This window comes from Nymphaea colorata, chromosome 10 (assembly GCF_008831285.2).
Source record: "Nymphaea colorata isolate Beijing-Zhang1983 chromosome 10, ASM883128v2, whole genome shotgun sequence".
Taxonomy (NCBI): domain Eukaryota; kingdom Viridiplantae; phylum Streptophyta; class Magnoliopsida; order Nymphaeales; family Nymphaeaceae; genus Nymphaea; species Nymphaea colorata.
The window spans coordinates 20,545,410-20,554,244 of record NC_045147.1 but is presented as its reverse complement, the minus strand read 5'-3'; the positions used below and the strand labels follow the sequence as shown (position 1 = coordinate 20,554,244).

General features: G+C 37.7%; 1 long non-coding RNA gene across 1 annotated transcript; it reads left to right on the top strand.

Moving 5' to 3' along the window:
* Positions 1-1,617: 1,617 nt before the first annotated feature.
* Positions 1,618-7,697, top strand: LOC116262474 (uncharacterized). The gene is made up of 6 exons (XR_007574369.1): positions 1,618-2,313; positions 4,766-6,051; positions 6,170-6,307; positions 7,018-7,108; positions 7,195-7,356; positions 7,438-7,697. It is a non-coding gene; the product is annotated as an uncharacterized LOC116262474 (long non-coding RNA).
* Positions 7,698-8,835: the final 1,138 nt, after the last annotated feature.

The following is an 8,835-nucleotide window of genomic DNA, read 5'->3' as shown; positions in this document are numbered from 1 at the left end:
ATTATGAATTTTGATTGCCTCTGGATCTATGTTTGCCAATGCTTCCTATTCTAGTGATTCCACTCTTTCCCCCATATCACTTCACAGAGACAGTCATGCCTTTACTTTGTTAATTTATTGCTGTAAATTATTTTTTATTTAATTTTCTGTTTCATCGATTTGTTTACATGGCTTATTCCTACTGAAAACTTTTGTTACACTGATCCGTATATCAAACCTGTCCATGAGATGAACTCAACCTTGATGCAACCAGTTTCATGCCTTTTTGGGTGAAGAATCCTGATTATGACTGAGTTGACTTTTCATGAATTTCACATTCTGCTTACTTACTTGTGGGTTGCCTTCTCTTGCATCTTTCTAAAAGAACCTAAAATTTTCTGCTTTTGGCTCCTACATTGATAAGTTCGTGTGGTACTTTGCTGTCGATTTAGTAGCTTTGGTCTTGCTGGATTGTCATTTTATATAGATGAAGAGTTGTTCGGTGAACTATATCCAAGTACAGTTTCAGCCCTTTCCTGCATATTGGTTGAACATGTTTATTAGTGATGTCTGGTTTTAAATGGATAAGGTGGAAACTCAAACTTGGCATTTATCCACTAAATTCAAGAAAGTACTTTGTGTTCTAATGTTTTTATGCAACTTCTGCATGCAATATGCAATATCATAAGACGGACAGCAAGACCAATATTTGATAAATATGTTGGAAAGTTTCATATCGAACCTTGCTGGGAGATAGGGAATCTTAATTTTAATTATCTTTCCTTTGCCTTTTTGTTTGTAATCCTTTTAATATTCTTGGGAGAAGAAATGACCCAAACGCTAGATCATGTTGTTTATAGCATCACTGGATTCTGGCATTTACGTTTTATAAGATATGGGATGATTTGATGTTTGTATTACTTCTGTCATGATATCTTACAACTATGAAACGGTTAAAGAATGTTTACAACAAAAGTACTGTTAACGGGATACACAATTCTTGTAGTTTGAATTAAATGTGCCAAAATGATGTGGCTGGCTAATGTTTTCTAAACATTTTAGCAGCATTTGAACGAAAACAATAATTTTAAACATTAAGTACAAAAATCATGTGGTGTTATCCAAGTCCTATATTAGAAAATATTGTTATTTCCCAGCTAATAGAACTACATTTTGAACTTGGATCGACAGGGGAATTGGAAATATGTAGAGCCAAAACTGTCAAAACTGCTAAACCGCATCTGATCCATGGATTGACCCGATCTTTAAGTCTATTTAAGGATAAAAAAGGAATTTATAGGTAGAGCATTTGCTCTTTCATGGGCAAATAAATGACATCTAAACTCCCCCACCCCACCGCCCCCTACTATAGAAAGGTCCAAGAACAATTCTGAAAAATGAGGGAGGAGTCTAAGTTATTCGAATATGAATTTCATTTACCAAGGTTGAGACCAAGTTAAACTGAATAATATAACTTAAATCTGATCACATATTGTCAATTCCATATGGAGCTTCGGATCCAGATTTAAATGGCATTATCTGGATTTCAAATCTAGGGAGTGGCACATTACTCGCCAAAATGTTGACCGTGTATCGATTGCCTCCGTTTCTTGCTTGGGGGCGGGGAATTACCCGGGAGACGCTTTTAAATTTTCGAAAGTTATAATCAAGAAGTTCAAGAAACACAACTTCTCAACCGTCACCGTTGAAGGCCGTCTTTTTTCCCGCCGAGTGCTATCGGAGGAGGGGAAATCTGAGGGAAAGCACCCTCTCTCGCTCTCTCTCGATGGGAGCGAGGCTGGATCCTCGATGGTGCCGAGAATGGAGGAGGATGCAGATTGCGTGCCTGGGTTGCCACAGTTCATCCTTTACAATTCGCTACTTGCCTCTGATGGTGGAGTAAGACTGTAAGTTTCCTCCCTCCTCCATTCGCTCGTTCTGTTTTTCTGGTTTGGGAAAATTTTTGATCCACAAGAACAATGATCGCTATGACCGGAAGGGAACGGGGGCATCTAAAAGGTCGAGAGACAAAGGAGCCAAGTGGTGACACTGCAATAATTCGCGAGATTTTTTGCGTTTCAAGCGAGTCACGAATATTTCACGGAATCAAAGCGTTCGAGGGGGCGACGGGAGAGAGAGGTTTTCGAGAGGGTTTGGGAGAGATTGCCGTCATCCTCCGAAACCGCCACATCTTTGCACATCTCGTCCTCTGCTGGGCCAACTTCCTCAACCTCATCACCGCCGGTGACAACATCTCATCGCACCACCACGTTTCCTGGTTCATGGTTTGGGGAATCGTTCCCAATATCCGCACAAGCACAAGCGCATGTTAGGGTGAGCAATTTTTTCTATAAGAAATGTAATTTCCTATTTTCATCTAATCTCTCCCCATTTTGTTATCTCGCGCTCGGTACTTTTCCTGATCTCTCTCTCTCTATCTCTCCCTGCTTCTTTTCTAGTACGTTCTCTCGATCTCCATTAACGTTCAATCTCCTCTTTCATCTCTCGATCTCGATCTGTCCCTTTCTTTATTTTTTGTCTACCGATTGGGGATTTATGTACACCTCTCTCACTCTCCGGTTCCCTCTCTCCCTCGATTGGCCATTCTGACTGTTTTAGTTCAATATCCTCTTTGATCTCTATATCTCGATTTGTCTCTTTCTTTGTTTTTTGTCTACCGATTGGCGATTTATGTACACCTCTCTCACTCTCCGACTCCCTCTCTCTCTCGATTGGCCATTCTGACTGTTTTTCGTTCAGTCTCCTCTTTGATCTCTCGATCTGTCCCTTTCTTTATATTTTGTCTACCGATTGGCGATTTCTGTACATCTCTCTTACTCTCCGGTTCCCTCTCTACCTTGATTGGCCATTCTTATTGTTTTTCTCTTGATCTGTGTCTCTTGGTCTTGACCTCTAGCTGACTATCCATCTATCAACATTGTTGTCGCTACTTGCTTCACTTGCCCGCTGTTTGCCCTAAGCATAGGAGAAATTTCATTTCCCAAGCTATTGAGCGAAATTTCAAGTTAATTGATCATTCTTGCTTTCCTCGCTCACCATCTGCCCTAAGCATAGGAGAATTTTCATTTGTCAGACTGATTCAGTAATTATTCTCTCTTTCTCTATCTCTTCTAGTTCTAGGTTTGATTTTTGTGAAACTGTGTTCTCTTCTTGGGTATGAAACGATAGGAGTATTATGGATGTGGATGCTGTGCCTGCTTAAGCAGAAACCTTTTAGGTCGAGTTAAAGAATCCGTATTTCTTGGCAGCTGTTTACGCCATTCGCCATCAAGCATCTGTTTAGTTTCCTGTTGAAATTCGGACAAACCTAATCTAGATATTGATTTTTCATGTTTGCAGACTTCACTACATGGAGTTGCCCTGGAATAAAAGGTGAAAACGGGTCATGGCAAGTATGCTGCTGGTGGAGAGCTCAACCACCAGTCGGTTAGTGAAGTTCATGTTTTGTCGGCTTTTGGGTTCCATCATGGTGATCTTTTATTCTTTTCTCCATTTTGCTTCACTAATGTCGCTAAAACGGGTGTCTTTTTTGCTTTAATATTTGTCTTTTGAATTTATTCTACAAATAGAATATCTTAAAATATTCAAAGTCAATGTGGGAGACTTAGTTTTTTTTTTTCTCTTTTCTACTTTTTGTTGTTCAACTATGTGGACCAGGCCCTTTTACCAGGAGTTAGAAGTGGTTGGGGCCGATCCACAAACTAACGACTTCCTTACATTAAATCAACTGAATCTAAACTTGGTAAATAAGTTTTTGGGGACAGATGCCTTATAAATTATAATGCATATTCATTAGCACAACAATTTGTAGATTTCCATATCAATGATTTATGTAATTATGTTTTGCACTGTTATATCATTTTCTCTTAATTTTTGATAAATTCATATGTTGATTCAATTGCCATAAAAGTCGTTCATACATCACTATCTCTGGAACGCTAGTACAATGCAAAGTCTTGAATGTGGTGCTCTCAGTAGACCAAATAAGCATGTTTCTCCTGAAATGAGATCTAAAACATCATATCAGAAATTCGCATGTTTTTTTGCCACTGGTACTGCCTATAATGATGACTCAGTATGCAATGGTTGTATGCGTGTGCCAAATTTTTTTCATTGCATGATCATTTTCGAGTCATGCAAGCAAACATTTTAAAATACAATTTTTCTAAAGATTTTTTAACAAGAATAAATTATTAAATGTAAAGATAGCAAGTCCAGCTCATGTGCAACCAAATATGAGACTACTGTAAAACCAGGTCCAGTATGTACCAATAAAACAGATGAAAGATCTATACGACCCTCCTCTTTGTTGGTCAACAGGAAGCTTCCAAGATGTGTTCCCAAGAGGGAAAAATGTGTAAAGAAACTATCCTCTATATCATTTAGCGGGTCCTTGATGAACAAGAAACACATTTCAAGGTGTACTTCGTTGGAGAAATTTGTGTCATAAATATACCTATGCATAAAACACTGAGAAAGATTTCTTGAAATATTTTTCTTCTTCACTATGAGATTGGTAAGGTTTTTCCATGTCTTTCTTGTCCCCATAAAAATATCCATTTTTTTTTCTTGAAAAAAGTCAACCACCTACACTTGAAAAGTTCTTTTTCCCTTTTCTTCCCATCAAATTCATCAAGGTTCACTAAATCAACTTGGTACATCAACACAAATAGAATGATCACCAGCATTCTATTTTGTGCACTTAAGATTTATTTTGTTCCTCTGCAAATATCTTGTGCACTTAGTGATTTTTTGTTTTCTACAGACTAACTCAGTGACTGTTACCTAGCTTGTGCATCTTAACGCACCTCCTGGTAACCTGGCATTTGATGGGTTCACTGGTGCGACTCAAGGTAAGACAGTTGAAATGACAACCAAATGCTCTGTGCGTTTACAAAGGGAAGTTTGTCTATTTTGCAAAAAACTGCCTGCATAATGATTTAGTACGTTTCTTTTCCAAATGAAAGAACTTGGGGATAACACCAATTATCTATTTGCAAAGAACTGGTTTATGTTACTGGAAGCTGTACATGCTTCGGAATGGGAGGCAATGCATGGACTATAACTTACATGTGTGAACGGGGGGGGGGGGGTGATTTGCCTTTGCCATGGTGGGCATGTTGTGTAGATTTCATGGGCATAGAGAGAGTGTGTTTTTCTTATTTTTTCTTTACTTGATCTTTTTATTTCAACGAAACAACTGCAAGCTTGTTTCCAATAAATCTGTCCCTTGGGGAACATAAGATGAGGCTATCCTCCAAGAGTTTACTAGATTTGGTTGTTCACAGGTTTAAAAGCAATCTTTGTAGGAATCTCGTTATTGTAGGATATGGTTGTCAAATGTCTTGTTTTGCCTAATCATAAATCATTGGCATTTTGGATGTACATGAAGTTCATCCAACTCTTTGTAGGCACTGGGGGCCAAATTAGAGCTCTATAGATGAGGCTGTTGTCAGGCTTGAATGTGCCAATGAATGGACCAACATGTGGCTACTTAGCAATGGCTTGTCTATTAGCCCTGCTTTTAGTCTCCCTAGAGTATTATGCATACATTCTTTCAGTTGGCATGTGCTGTTGCATGTAAGTTTCAGTTGATCAAGAATATATATATTCTTGATGGGTGGTGAATCCTGCAAATGCTCCTTCAGTTGTTGGCAAGCTTTTAGACGATGAGTGTCCTGAAGATTTTATCAAAGGCCTTATACTCTTGGTTTCTTCTTTTCTTCATGTTAAGACCCTTGTAGGTAAGTCGAGAAGAGGTAATTCTTCTCTCTCTCTCTCTCTCAATATTTGAATGTTTACATTTGCAAGATCAACCCAGCTAAAATCTTGCCGCTTTTTGATGAACCCGCTTACATGGCCCGGGTAACAGGTCATTATATTGGGTGATATTTGCGGGAGGGAAATTCTTTCAAGTCTGTGATGGACGTTTGGAAATTGAAATCATGCAGGAAGTGGTGTTTGAAGCATGGAAAAGTTGCAAGGAGATGGTGTTGAAGGAGTTCTTGCATGCACATGGTCATGTGGGTGGTTCTCCATTGGAGTGTTCCGGTATAGTTACTTTCTCTACAAGCTTTCTTTATTCTATCCTTTTTTATTCTGCTTTGTTATGGATATATGTTGATACATCAATTTCGTTGATTCTTGGTTTGGCTGTTTAATTTGATAGAAGCTTTTCCAAGAATTGGTCATTTGAGAGTGAAAAGTAGAGGGATTGTTCTCACTCTGAAAGGACCATGATTAGATCTGGACCCATGAAGATGATAGAAGGCAAAATAGAATATGGATTCAGAAAATTCAAGCACATGTACGTCTTATTTCTTTTCTGCTTCTCTCACATTTTACTCTTGAAATATGATGAGTGTTGCCTGTTCTGAATTGCTTACCATTTGTAGTTTCCAATGATGATGAAATTAGCACAATTGGTATAGGCTTTTAAATGGAGGTAAACATCAAATGACACAGAAGTGATCACTTTTGCATGGTTTTGGTTCTTCTCCATTTATAATTTTATTGCTATTCCCGAATATTCAGGTTTGCCATAGCTAATCCATAGGAAATAGAAAAAGTGTTGAATGTCAGTGGAAGGTAGACTTGGAACTAAGTTGTTGTGACACTTTGGATCATCTTTTCAATATGTGGATTACCGAAACCTGGGGTTTACTCTCTCTCTCCCTTTATGTACATATCTATGTATATGTACGATGGTTATTTTTGGTAGATATTTACTTGAGCAAAAAGCTTCTTTGAAGAAAAGGCAAATCACAAACTAGTAACGTGCAAATATCTCCTCTTATTACTGTACCATAAAAATGTACAAGTGGATGAAGAGTTTCCCTTTTATATATAAAGATCCTTGTCAGTTGACAAACATAGTGAAGTGGTCTTTTATATGTTGTTTGTGCCGTTACATCTAATTGCTGGAGTTAATTTTGTTGTTCAATTAATCTCTTTTTCCCACATTGATTTCAATTTTTTAAACTGCAATCCTTGATTCATGCCACCCATCTAATTCAGGTTTACTGCTTACAAAATCCGATATGATGATGTTGATCTTCTGGCAATTCGTTAGAACGAGGAAGGAGAGTACAGCGGCCTGGAGCATCAGGTAATTTTGTTGAGCAATGCCAATCTCTTGTTCTTCTATTGCCCTCTTTTTCGAGCTTTTCAGTTAGTTTTTTCTTTTGTAATCAGGTTGTTAGAGGTGTTGTTGAAAGTCTCAAAATCATTACCAGACAAGCTAGTCTGACATTTGCAGAATATGCTTTCCACTATGGTAAAACCCATGGAAGAAAAAAAGTTTCCCCCATACACAAAGCCAGCAATAGGAGGAAGACTGATGGACTTTTTCTTAAGGTACATTTATATTTGCTTTCCATTTCGAGATGATGATTTCTCTCTTGACCTCACTTAGCTTTCCATTCTCTTTGGTTGCAGTGCTACCGAGAGGTAGCAGAAAAGTATCCAGAGATCAATTATGAGGAAGTCACCATTGATAATTGCTGTATGATGGTATGCTATATATGGTTACTAATTCTATGATGATGAAAACAAAAATGTTCATATTCTATTTATACACTGCATATTTGCTTGTTTTTAATCAAGCCATCTCTTAGTTTCTTAAAATTGATTTGCATTGTACCTTAGTTACTCTGAGTTGAGTGGAAACTTTCATTGTGTGGCTTAAATGAACGTTAATTCAGTGATCTGTACGTCCAGCTTGTGAAAAATCCTTCTCTTTTTGATGTGTTGATGATGCGAAACCTTTGTGGAGACATTATGAGTGGATCTTTGTGCCGCATTGATTGGAGGATTGGGTTTGACGCCAAGGTATATATTTTTCAACATTTATCTGCTCCAGAGTTGGAAATATCGGTCTCATTTGTTTCTTTTTTCAGCTGTAATAATGGTGAGGGTGGTATTGCACTGGCTGAAGCTGTGCATGGTTCATGCTGGCAAGGTGAGAACTCTGTACATGTACATGCCTATGCATTAGCCAGCTTCATCTCATCACACTGGTTTTTGTGTCTCGCTGTTGCTACATTTCAAATCTCTACGGAATTAGTTCTTAACTTAGGCTGTCCATGACACCTCACATATTCAGAAGTTGTTTGGCAAGATGAAGTAATTTAATTCTGTGTCTGTCTTATCTTCACCTCTGATTACTACTTTTCACAATCACCTTTGATCGATCATTGCAGCATCAAGAGAGTTTGACTCAACATTCAGAGAGGACCATGTCCAATGTAGTGAGTTTAGGAGTACTGCAGCTCACACAGCTGTTCACAATCAAGGTCATTTAATGTTATCAAGGAATCTTGCAGCTCTTATATCCAATCCAGTCATAGCTTGTTATATCTTTATTCTGGCATTTATGTTCTATTAGGTATGGGATGATTTGATGTTTGTGTTACTTCTGTCATGATACCTTACAACTATAAAACAGGTAAAAGAATATTTACAACAAAAGTTAATCTAGCATCTATGCCTATTAAAAGCAAAATAATGGAAGATTTACATTATTTAGTAAAATGATGAACATCACAAACTGCAAGTGCAAGGGGAGATGCATGTCAAGTGCTTCGTCCACTTGGCTAGGATTTTGGATGTAAGGGCTGCAAGTTGAAGAGGGTCAAGAGCTCGATAAGTGGGTTAATTGAAATGGATGGGCTATTGATTCAATGAATCGGTTGAATTTTTTGTGAATTTAGTTAACTAAGGAATGTGCTTTTAATTTTAGAAAATTATTCAAATAAAAATAGGAAACAAATGTAATAAAAATTTCAAAAAATTAATATGAAATCATACTCACTTTAGAGAAATCAATTTTCAATA